The sequence below is a fragment of the Temnothorax longispinosus genome, chromosome 11 (assembly GCF_030848805.1).
Source record: "Temnothorax longispinosus isolate EJ_2023e chromosome 11, Tlon_JGU_v1, whole genome shotgun sequence".
Classification (NCBI taxonomy): Eukaryota; Metazoa; Arthropoda; class Insecta; order Hymenoptera; family Formicidae; genus Temnothorax; species Temnothorax longispinosus.
Window position 1 is genome coordinate 14,688,604 of NC_092368.1, and position 13,395 is coordinate 14,701,998.

At 34.7% G+C, this 13,395-nt stretch overlaps 1 pseudogene; it reads right to left on the bottom strand.

The window, feature by feature from the left end:
* Window positions 1-773: 773 nt before the first annotated feature.
* Window positions 774-13,207, bottom strand: LOC139821772 (hydroxyacid-oxoacid transhydrogenase, mitochondrial-like; annotated as a pseudogene).
* Window positions 13,208-13,395: the final 188 nt, after the last annotated feature.

A 13,395-nucleotide genomic window follows, 5' to 3' on the forward strand; every position in this document is an offset into this window, starting at 1 on the left:
CGTAAACCAATATTTTAAGATATTATATGACAGAAAATTATACAAGTTACTTTCGAACATTCTTTAGTATTTGGCGTTTGCAGTGTATTTACTCCTATTGCTGCTAAACTTTTATCAAGTACTTTTGATGTTTTGCTATAAATAAATGTTTCTCAAGCACGTCGAATGCAATTCATAACGGAATACTTCGTCGATCAAGAAAGATATTTCTCTTTAATTCTATTACATATCAACGTAGCATTTTGCATAGGGCTGTTTATAATAATAGCTGGGGGAACAATGCTTATTGTATCTCCAACTTACATGTAGAATGTTTAGAATCTCCAGGTATGCCAGAAATATAGAAATGGTTACAAAAATTCAAATTATAAAAGAATTTATATTATTATTATAAATAGAAATTTTGTTTGTTACCTGAAATTATAAAATTAAACAAAAGGAATTGTTATATTTCGAAAAAAAAGATCTGAAAATAAAGTTTATTTTGTAAAAACAAAGAAAGTATATGTACTCGATAAATATGTTATTTATAATAAAAATTTATAAAGTTATCGTATTGAACGTGTAATGAGAATCAATATGCTAAAAAACATTAGTAGGAAGAATGAGAAAGTCATATTCGAAGGAATAATTTGTGTTATAGATGTTGGGACGGATGCGCCGTACGTCTTATGCGTGCACGACGGTCGTCCCTGTAGTGGCAAAGTTTTTACGCTCTGGACCACTTATTTTTCTTATTTTAATGATAGGTAGAAGTAGCCAATACGATCTGATTATATATTAACACCGCTCTATACTTTATTATTATCACGAGGAACGTGTGCGGCGCGTGCGGCCATGTTACAATGACGATACTGTCTGTGTCAAATTCTGTACAAAGACTACTACAAATGTGGCCTGTGTGCGACCATGGTATACAACGACGACTGCTCCGAACGCGTCGGTCGAGTTCGCTCCGATTCGAGTCGGGAAGATAGCATAGAAAGGGGGGGGGGAAACGATGGCGCAGGGCCGTACAATATCATGCGAAATTCCAACAATAGATATACATCGGCAAGCTATAAAGTTAGTATGCAAGCATTATACATTGCATAGCTTCAGTGAACTCGGAGTCACAATCCAGGGAATTGTGCGACAAATCCAGACTGGCGAGATTTGGCGTGGCCTTAAGTTCCTCGACGGTGATTCGCCGCAGAAGATTACCGCGAACCGACAAGAACCTAAACGGAAACAAAAATGTGAGATACCCTGGTCAGCGAATATCTTAACGTCGTAATACACTATTCAATAAATATCTTGATGTCACAGAATAATTTTGTTTGTAATTAAAAAGATTTTGCAAAAGCTTCAAATATTATTAGAAAAAAATTCTGAATTTTCTTCTCAAATATGATAATAGAGATCATAGTGCAATTTCAAAAATTTTAGTTTATAAGTTTTCTACAATTCTGCATTTGTGTGAATATTATTAGAATATAAATTGTGTTTTAAATAACAAATTCTCTCTCGCTTAATTATAAATAAATAAATTTCCGTAAATTTCTCTCACCGAAGACTCTTCAACGGCACTCCAGACGCGCTCGAGGTTGCACCGGCTCACATCCAGCTTGAGAAGTCCTGGAATTCTCAGGAACGACGTCACTTGCAGTGTTCTCAACGGATTGCGGCCAAGGTTTACTTTACTCAAAGATACGGCGCCGCAGAACATGTTAGGTGTGAGAGTAGTGATGATATAGTCGGACAGATCCAATTCTCGAAGAGACGAAAGATTATCCAAGAGTCCACATCAGGCAGGCCGGTCAGGCGATTCTTCGCGAGCTTCCGCCGAGTCAACGCTGGCATTTCGTCGAACGTGCCTACCTTGATGCTGTCCAGACCACAATTTGCGCACTCGAAACGGATGGTGCTGTTAAATAACGACAATTACTTAATACATAAATACTAATTTATTTGGTATTTTAAAATAAAACCGGCAAAGTGACACATATTCACCTGAATGTATTGTGCTCCAGGTCGTAAGTTTTGAAAACTGGCAGAACCTGCAAAGCGAGATTGTCGTTCATCAGCAGAACCTGCAGTCTTGGATTGGATTTGAAATGGTGCTGTTATCGCTGATATCCAGATATTGTAATTGTTCGAGCTTGCTAAAAGCGTGCTAGTGGATTCTCTTCAAATTGTTCGACTTGACATATAATTGGTCCAATAATGGTACGCCTTCCAGATCCTCCTTGCCGATTATCCTGATCTTGTTTCTAGAGACGTCGAGCATCGTCAGTTTCGAAGAACTTATGGTGGTCAACGTTGATAGATTATTTCCTAGAAAATACAAAATAATTCTTTTTTTATTAATTAGTTTCTAAAATAAGTGTGAAATAACTAAATTTTAGTTTACTTATCAGTATGAGGCATTATAATCAATTAAGTTTGTATTATCTCTGTTAAGGTAGTCGTCTCGTCAGGGCATATATTAGATAAAGTTTTCGATTTCGGATTTTATATCAAATTATATGATCAGCTTTGCAGTCGATTTTTTCTGTGGCTTCTTACCGACTATTTACTCTAGAAAATCCATCTCGAAAATCACAAATTTTGCATTACTTCATACAGACGGCCAGAAAAAAAAAGCTCTATCACGGTTTCAATCACATATTTTCGCATTATTCGATTAGATGAAGTGAGAAAAAACATTGCTTTTTGTACATTAGATTTCGAGGAATTTACTTTTTCCAAATTCTGTGATTTTTCTCATTTGACTCCGTTTTGATCAGCTGATCATGCGAGTTGTCGAGAAAGGTTACAAGTGAGAAAAATAATTGGCACCGTCGCATTTTACGTCAGTTGTAGTTCGTCAACAACCGGCAAATTCCTAACCTCGATTTAGATAGCCAATGTTAAGTATTTCAAGAATTTTCGCTATGGAAAGGCACGACATTCGTGCCGAACATGGTATTTTCGGCGTTGCCAAGTCTTCCCAACTTCACCTCGACCAAAAAATGTCTGCTCGATTACCGCATTTTCACTAAAATAAACTAAAAAATTAGCAGCGAAATCTCCGGTAAACTATATATTTTATGGTCGCATCGGATAATAGTCCAGTCAAAATACGATTAGACCTAGAAAAAATTGCAACACAAGGTTTTATTACGTCATTGTGTTCAGAAAAATATACTGAACAACATATTCAAATTCCGCCATTTTCCGCTATCCCTAAGTATGTTTTTTATTAACAATTTATAAACAAATTCGTTTTTCTCCACAAATACGATGAATTTTGAAATTTTTGTAGAGATTGAAGTGGTAGAGCAGACAAATATCTACAAAAAATGTTGTTACGAATTTTTTGAAATATCTACATATATGTACGATGCCTGCTGGTAGTTCAGGCGCATTAACAAAGATATTCGTGCTCATAATAGACTTTCACTTTATTAGAAATTTTTATTATAATTTCTTAACTACAATTGCGTTCTAATTTTGCCTTATACGTAAAAGTTTAGTAAAAAATAAAAAAAAAAACAAATTAAATTTATTATATTATAATTTATATTTTTATACAACTAATTAATTAAAGTAAGTAATTAATTCAATGCAATTTTAATCTTCCTTTTTATATGTTTTGAAATTAAAACTTCTGAGAATCGTTAGCTTATCTTTTGCTTCTTAAAAGAATAATTAAACGGCATTCTTTCTTAGTACGCTCGTTAAAATCTTTAAAATTGTACCACTGAAAATGAATCTGAGATGCTCTGTGTAACGTGAGACTTTTTCACGTCCGTATTTGCTAAAATATCAAAACGGTCAATTTACAAAAAATTAATAAATGTGAATTTTAATTTATTAAACATTAGTAAAACGGAATTTATGTTTACCATTTTGTATATTGATTGTTTGATTTTTTATGCACACTGATTTAATAACGCTACAACGCTTTGTCACTCCTATATAGCGTAATATCAAGAATCTATATCAAAGTTTTCAAGAGATCGGGTGTTACGTCGGAATGTCACGTTCGTGTTGGTGCAATCAAGTGCATGCGGAAAATTCCGCAGCTTCCAGATGCCTTTCTGGACATGCGCTTCCGGTAAAGAAAAATACGGCTGGCGCGGAGATTACCACGGATAGACCATGAGAAACTATGGGATGATCATCGCTGTATCCCTTAATTAAATACAAAGTTTACATGTGTATTTTTTAGTGGTCACAAAGAATTACAGAGGTACACAGTACAAAATAAAAATATTTTATTAAAATACATAAATTTTTCTTGTAAAAAAACTTGGCGCTGCTAGACCTCGAAATTTTAAATAAATAAATAAATTTATCCTTTACTTAATGATAAGCCGCATTATCCGCCGTCCGCGTCGTCACCCGCACACCCATATCACTCACTCGCACATCTACGCTGATAATCATTTAATATTACTCCCATCGCATTATTTTTTGAATTATTTTTATACATTGTTGTCCTTATTTATTTAAAATTTCGAGGTCTAGCAGCGCCAAGTTTTTTTACAAGAAAAATTTATGTATTTTAATAAAATATTTTTATTTTGTACTGTGTACCTCTGTAATTCTTTGTGACCACTAAAAAATACACATGTAAACTTTGTATTTAAATATCTTGTATTCCCTTGTTAAATTTAAATAAAATTTTTTAATCTTATAAAATTGTTATCATACATACTTTTCTAATTGACACAATGTAAAAATTTTTCAAAGTAGTGCAACAATTATTTTTTGAGGCAATATATATGTTCTCTCTGTAATTGGCGCTGTAATTTAAAGAGATATCATTTCTTTTTTGTAATTGTAATAGATCACTTGAAGCGCGACTCTTCTTTTTGATAAGGTAACATAATTTTGTGATGTGTATCACTTGGGTTATAATTTTTCGGAAATAAAGATACTACTGCTTAGATTTTTTCAAGATTTTTCGAGATATAAAGATTACGTCTACCACTTGTTACTTAGGTTTTTTCGATGTATAATACTACCACTTTCTTTTTTTTTGAGATAACTACATATACACTACTATGCGTGTACTTGGCGCCTTTTTTTACCTTTTTTTAAAAAAGGTAATTTTGTACGGATATCACGCCTTTTTGTAGTATTACGCATTTTATAAACAGTATGTACAGGGTAAAGCTATTTGGAGGTATAATACTACCACTTTGTTTTTTTCGAGGTAACAACATAACAGGGTAACAACATAATACATATACACTACTATGCGTGTACTTAGCGCCTCCTTTTACCTTTTTTTTAAAAATGTGTATACACATAATAAAAATGCGGAATTATTTTTGTCAGACATAATAAAAATGCGGAATTATTTTTGTCAGACATAATTTTAATTCATCCAATTTTTATTATGTCTAGACATAATTTTAATTCGTCCAATTTTTATTATGTCTAGACATAATTTTAATTCAGCGAATTTTTATTATGTCATGACATAATTTTAATTCTGCCGCTAGGGAATTTTTAAGTCGATTCTTATGAATCAAGCTTGAATTCGATGACGGGTTCCAGATAGTGCGCTCTATAGTTTTCGGTGTCCAGGTGTAATAATACGTTGAATTCGATGTCTAGGTGTCCCACGTTGCCGATGACGAGGTCCACATAGTGCGCTCCGTCTACGTATATTAATACCTCGAATTCGATATCTACGTGTCCTACATTCAGATTTAAAGTTATTAATACACCTAGACACCAAAAACTACGAAGCGCACTATGTGGACCTCGTCATCGGCAACCTGGGACACGTAGACATCAAATTCGAGGTATTATTACATCTAGACACCGAAAACTACGGAGCGCGCTATCTGGACCTCGTCATCAGCAACCTGGGACACCTAAACGTCAATTTCAAGATATTAATACACGTATACACCGACAACTATGGAGCGCACTATGTGGACCTCGTCATCGGCAACCTGGGACACCTAGACATCGAATTTAAGATATTAATACACGTAGACACCGAAAACTACGGAGCTCACTATCTAGACATTGTCATCGGCAGCCTGGGACACCTAGACATCGCATTCAACGTATTATTACACCTGGACACCAAAAACTACGAAGCGCACTATGTGGACCTCGTCATCGGCAACCTGGGACACCTAGACATCGAATTCAACGTACGATTACATCTGGACACCGAAAACTATGAAGCGCACTATCTGGATCCCGTCATCGGCAACCTGGGACACGTGGACATCGAATTCAAGGTATTAATACACGTAGACACCGAAAACTACGAAGCGCATTATGTGGACCTCGTCATCGGCAACCTGGGACACCTAGACATCGAATTCAACGTACAATTACACCTGGACACCGAAAACTATGAAGCGCACTATCTGGATCTTATCATCGGCAACCTGGAACACGTGGACATCGAATTCAAAGTATTAATACACGTAGACATCGAAAACTACGGAGCGCACTATGTGGACCTCGTCATCGGCAACCTGGGACACCTAGACATCGAATTCAACGTACAATTACACCTGGACACCGAAAACTATGAAGCGCACTATCTGAATCTTATCATCGGCAACCTGGGACATGTGGACATCGAATTCAAGGTATTAATACACGTAAACACCGAAAACTACGGAGCGCACTATGTGGACCTCGTCATCGGCAACCTGGGACACGTAGACATCGAATTCAACGTATTATTACACCTGGACACCGAGAACTATGAAGCGCACTATCTGGACCTCGTCATCGGCAACCTGGGATACTTAGACATCGAATTCAAGCTTGATTCATAAGAATCGACTTAAAAATTTCCTAGCGGCACTTTCTGCCAAGCGTAGAGAACCTTCTTTTCCGGCAGCGGTGGTAATACGATGTAAGGATACGAAATCTCTCCAGATAAACATGAAGGAATTGACTCAATATATATTATATAAGTATATACCTAATTTACCTAAAATACCTAAATAGAAATCTTACTCCTGGGCCCGTATTCCGTTCCTGCCTACCGATAACTGTCGGTTTGATAAGTGTCGTTGCGCAGGTTTTTCATATCGTGTAAAAGCTGCGCAACGACACTTATCGAACCGACAGTTGTCGCAAGTTGTCGGTAGGCAGGAATGGAATACGGGCCCTGACCGATAAGTTTATCGACCTAATTTCGAAATACGCGCGCGATATCGAAACTGGCGATACCTGCGCCGCCAGCGTCGAAAAAGTGAAAGTAACGTTTCTGATTATGACGTCATCATATAAGAACGTCGGCGTTAGAAGTAGTAGTAGTATACGTATCTTAAAAATAAATTTTCACAATTGGACTTTGCGTCGCAATATCTCCGCTCGTAGGGCACGTAGCGGAATATTATGAGAGAAACCCCCCCCCTAATTGGACCCCAAGCTATCGATCAAGCCTACTTAGAACTTGATCCGTTCACTCGTTATCGAGATCTCAACATTTCGGGTACTCGCAACCCGTCGCGTCGCGTAAAAGAGTCACGGTCGGTCTCGCTCCGCGTGTACTTGGCGCGAGACACTACCGTGTCTCTTGAAAATAAGGTATAGCGATTCAATAAAAACATCAAAGAATTTCAAATAATTAGTCCTGTATCTCTAATAGAAGAGATACAGGAAAATAATATAATTTAAAAGATATATTCTAAATAAGAGATAAAGGAGAGATCACGAGAAAAAGAATAATTTTATATCCTTCTGTGCTTGGAGGAAGATAGTGTGATTGAAAGTTTTTATATTAGTTTTCTCAAATAAAAATTGCTTAAATATCATAATACATATATTGAAATCTAGTCGTAATTTAATTTTATGTGCGAATAAAGATATACTGTTATTGACGCTTTAAAAGAAATATATTTGAAGTTTATAATTACTTTTGGTTGGAAATTTCGAACGTTTCCGCTGATAGAATACGAAAGTCCATGACAAAGATGAACTTCAGCATTTCCGAAACCAACGCCCGCCATTGTACTTGCTAAATGCATATGACTCCTCGCTTCCAAATCATCTTGATTATAAACTGCTCGCTTGAAATATCTATGCAAGAAATCAAATATTATTAATATTAACTACAAATATCATTTATTAATTTATGTGTTTTATAAAGTAAATTTTAAACAACGTTTATTTCTTTTAGTCCTTAGATTTTAATATTACATTTTATGTTTATGAAATTGATGAAAAATTAAGAAAATATCAAACTGTTTTAGCGTTTTTTATATTTGTTAAGAGAGATAGCTTTGTAAAATTAATACATTTATTTTAATATTAATTAGAATAATGCTTTATATTTTAATATTATATAACTTCTAATTCTATCTCTTGATAAAAATTCAACCACTATTTTTCTGATTTGGAATATCTGTGGTTTAGAGTAGATAGATGCACAGATATTGGATTGACGCAATTGTGCTTAAGTAATTGACTGATTAATTACTTGCGCATAACTTGAAGAGCATATCATCGCCCAGACATCGCTGATAGGATTGTTGCCTTAATAAGCTGGTCTCAGAATTGGATTCGATGGGCACGGCGTCCTCTCTGTGTAGGGTATCGCCGTAAATGATTCCAAAGCGTGGCAGAGCACGTCGAAACCGGAGTAAGCGCATACTCTCTCCGGTAAAATCAGCGTGTACTTGGGATCGATGATTCCCAACGTTGGACGTATTAGAGATCTGCGATAAGAGAGTTAACGAATTAATTCTTTTGCATATCTTCTTTCAATCCGTATAATAAACCAACGTATAATGAACGTTTACCTGTTTGCGATCCCCGTTTTGGCTTTTAGGGGCCGATAATCGAAGATGGACACTCCAGTTGTCTCAGAACCGGTACTGGAGGTTGTCGGAACGGCGACGAGCGGTTTCAGAGGAACCTGGATCGGTTTACCTTTCCCAATCGGGGCATTCGCGTAATCCAAGGAGTCGGCGTCTGGATCGCAGCTGTACAGATTTGCCGCTTTACAGGTATCCATCACGGAACCACCGCCAACCTGCATATTAATAATAATTTAATAACAATCTCCCCCCGTATGGGACCGAGGTAGAATAGTCCCATAGTATGTTCTGCCTGTCATAAGAAGCGACTAAAAGAACAAGTGAGACATAGGGCAGCAGCTAGAGTCACTGTCAGATCGAGGCTGGGGAGAATTCTTGACAGGCCCGATACTGAACATTCACAGACGCCAATCACTGATTAGGCGGCTGTGATAATGCGATGTGGAAGGCAACAGGAAACCATCACCAATAATAATCATATAATATGATCAGATAATAATTAAAAATATGATATGTAATAAAATTAAACAGATTATTTTAATGAGATAACAAAAAGATAATGTAGATTTAAAAAAAAAAACGCGACATTAAGAGTCAGTCGTACTCTCTTTCTCTTTATAGTCTTTTATCGCGTTTCTGTATACGTACCGCTATAAAAGCGTCGATGCTTGGCAAACTCGAATCTTGTAAGCTCTGCTCAGTTGGTTCTACGCGTACTTTATCGTAAATCTCGAATTGAACTCCATATTTGGAGAGGCTGTTAATGGCAGTTTTCACGGGGGTTAAATTCACCAAGTTAAAATCTGTCATCAGACACGTTTTCTTCGCTCCCAAATTTTGTGTCCATTCCTAACTCTCTCGTTACTCCTACTCCATACCGCACCGTAGAACAGGCCATCTAAAATTTTACGCAACTTCTAATAATTTACATAATACATAAATTAATAGATTCCATTATTTTAAATGTTTAACGATATCAAGAAAACAAATTAAATTATTAAAGAGAATTTAACATCTATCGTACTAGATCGGATTTACCTACCCGGGAAAAAAAGATTATATATAATGCAATTATATATGAATTTTGTCTCTGTATGATCATATATAATTATATATAATCATATATAATCATATATGACCATATATAGTCAATATATATTTAAAAAAACCTGTTAACTTCAATAATAATTAATAAGAAACATAAAAGAAATTGGCAATAAGAGAGTCGACGCGGTAATTAGTGCGTAATGTCAAAAGACAGATGTATTTGGATATTACAAATTTCCGGACGTTTTGGCTCTTCTTCGAGCCATCCTCAGAGGTCATCAATAAGCCATTCTCCATCATAACCATGAGTCTTCGGATTAGGAGGTCGGAAAACCATGAGAACTAAATATGATTGCTATCTATAAATGGTCAAAATTAATTAAAAGAATAAGCGCAATAACTCCGAATTCTTATCCGAGCACTCGCCAGATAGTCCGGAGAACGGAGGATAGTCAACAATATAAAATTACATTAAAGATTAAAGATTAAAGTGTCCATGACATGTTGTCACGATATATCACACGACACTGTACCACATACATACTGTGACTGTACCGTAAACCGTTTGTGTATAAATACAACCTTCTCAGACCAAGGAAAAGCGGAAGGTTACAATTTATTTAAATTTATTAAAAATGGGAACGTACGCATGATGTAGGAATTCGAAAAATATGTATCTGAACGCCTGGTTTCAGAAATGATTTACATCAAATTGCAAAATGATACTAATAATAGTCTTAATTTACAAAAGGATACCGAATTCCTATATCATGCATACGTTCTCATTTTAAATAAATTTAAATAAATTGTAACCTTGCACTTTCTTGGTCTCATCAGACCAAGGAAGCATCCTCATTATCTTCCACCTCATTTTTATCGCGCACCTTATGATTCAGTTTACAGTTGATTAACATGTTCAATCTTATATTAATTCTTTTGAAAATTAAATCCAAAGGATAACAGTTGTTTCTCAATATATTAATACACAATTTTATGTTCTTGGACTGGAATACAGGGTGGGATATAGTAGTATGGCTCTATCGACCAACCCGTATATCATGCCGATTTTATGGCACTCAGGATGATTCGAATAATAAGACAAATATCTGCCTGAAAATGTAGCCTTGTGATACCAGTCCAAGATAACAGTGTCATTAATTATGTGCAGTTGCAGATCTAAAAAGCTTAAAGTACGGTCCTTTCCAAATTCAATAGTAAACTTCAATCTTTCGTGATAGTTGTTAAATTTGTCTAAGATGTATTGCGCTTTGTCACGTGGAACCGGCAAAATTATATCGTCGCAATTATTTTATCGTTGCTCGATAATAAGGTGAACACCACCTTTTATAGCGAGACCAAATAATTTCTCATTGTAAACGAACGGCTTCGCTGTCCGGGGATGAGGTTTAAATTTATATTTTGACAGAAGAGACGCGAGTCCAATTTTTGTTACTATGGATCCAAATTGCCTTCCTAAAAATTAATAATACCAATGGAATAAAATTTATATAAAACATTTGTGTAGTAACTTAATTATTATACTTAATTATTATAAATAAAATAAATATATATACAAATATATATTTATTTTATTAGTAATAACATTTTTGGTCGACTGCCACATATATAAATATATTAATAATAAATAATTATCATATCTATCACCCGAGTGATGAATTTCACTGATAGAACTGCGAGTGAAGACGCTTTCGCCGTGGGCCCTTATTTATGGTCTCTGATCGACTTTTACATTTGAGAAATAAGGCCACCTAGCGGTGAAAACGTTTATCTCGGTAATTCCGGCAAAAATTGAATTATATAAATAACATTTTTATTTCTAATAAAATAAATATATATACAAATATATATACAAATATATATACAAATATATATTTATTTTATTAGAAATAAAAATGTTATTTATATAATTCAATTTCTGCCGGAATTACCGAGATAAACGTTTTCACCGCTAGGTGGCCTTATTTCTCAAATGTAAAAGTCGATCAGAGACCATAAATAAGGGCCCACGGCGAAAGCGTCTTCACTCGCAGTTCTATCAGTGAAATTCATCACTCGGGTGATAGATATGATAATTATTTATTATTAATATATTTATATATGTGGCAGTCGACCAACCGCCACATGTATAAATAAATAAATAATAAATAAATATTTAAGTAAAATAATATTTAATAATAATGCAATTTTATTAATTACGGTACGTGTCTTATCAATTACAAAAATCATTGCGATAACTACATATTCATTTTGTAAATGTAAATTCGCAATTGATTGGTGGTAAATACGTAATTCTCTCTATTAACTATATCTTTTTTTTTCCAACTAAACCTGTATTTCAAAGAATTTAAGTTGTGATTATATAATTCAAATCTAACAGGTAATCCTCCAATTATGTATAGCATACCTTTGATAAAAGACTGCGTTTTAGCAATCAAAAAAAATATATAGAGAATAATATAATGATGTTGAAACAATAAATTATAATGTTAACATTGCAATAGCAAATATTATTGCAATAAATACATCTTTTGTTGGCACCCCGCAATGAGACATTTCGTTGAACAAACTTATATTTTTTTTCATCCAATTACTTTTTTTCTCAGTGTACATTTCTTAAATATAATTAAAAAAGTTTTTAAGACGCAACTATTGTGACGCTCCTCATTGTGAAATAAAGTGCAAAAGACAGACATGCACAAGACTATAAAAATAATTCGAAACAATAATTCGATATATAAATTATAGATATATTAATGGATTTATTCACATCCTCACCAATGCAGATACGACGTCCTTCTCCAAATGGCAAAAAGGCAAAACGATGCCTTTTCGCTTTCTCATCTTCTGCGAATCGTTCCGGATCAAATCTTGCCGGATCTGGGTATATCGAGGGATCTCGATGCAGCCCAAGCACCTTTTTTTCTCAGTGTACATTTCTTAAATATAATTATAAAAGTTTTTAAGACGCAACTATATTGTGACGCTCCTCATTGTGAAATAAAGTGCAAAAGACAGACATGCACAAGACTATAAAAATAATTCGAAACAATAATTCGATATATAAATTATAGATATATTAATGGATTTATTCATATCCTCACCAATAGATACAACGTCCTTCTTCAAATGGCAAAAAGGCAAAACGATGCCTTTTCGCTTTCTCATCTTCTGCGAATCGTTCCGGATCAAATCTTGCCGGATCTGGGTATATCGAGGGATCTCGATGCAGCCCAAGCACCGGTATAACGATAGGAATCCCTTTGGGGATGCGAATGTTCACTATTGGCAAGTCCATATCTTTAGTGCAGATTCGGTTCAACATTGGGATAGGTGGATATTTTCTAAGAGTTTCTGGATATGTTAAAGAAAGATATAAAGATATATTTGATCAAAAATACAAGCAATTTATCTAAACTTACATATTAATAACGAAATATTTTTGTTACTTATTGTAATACTTGCCATTTATTACTTTTTCAAGATATGTCATTTCGTTTAACCGGTATCATAGGTCAGATCACCATGCTTTTAAATATTTCGTCAATTTTCT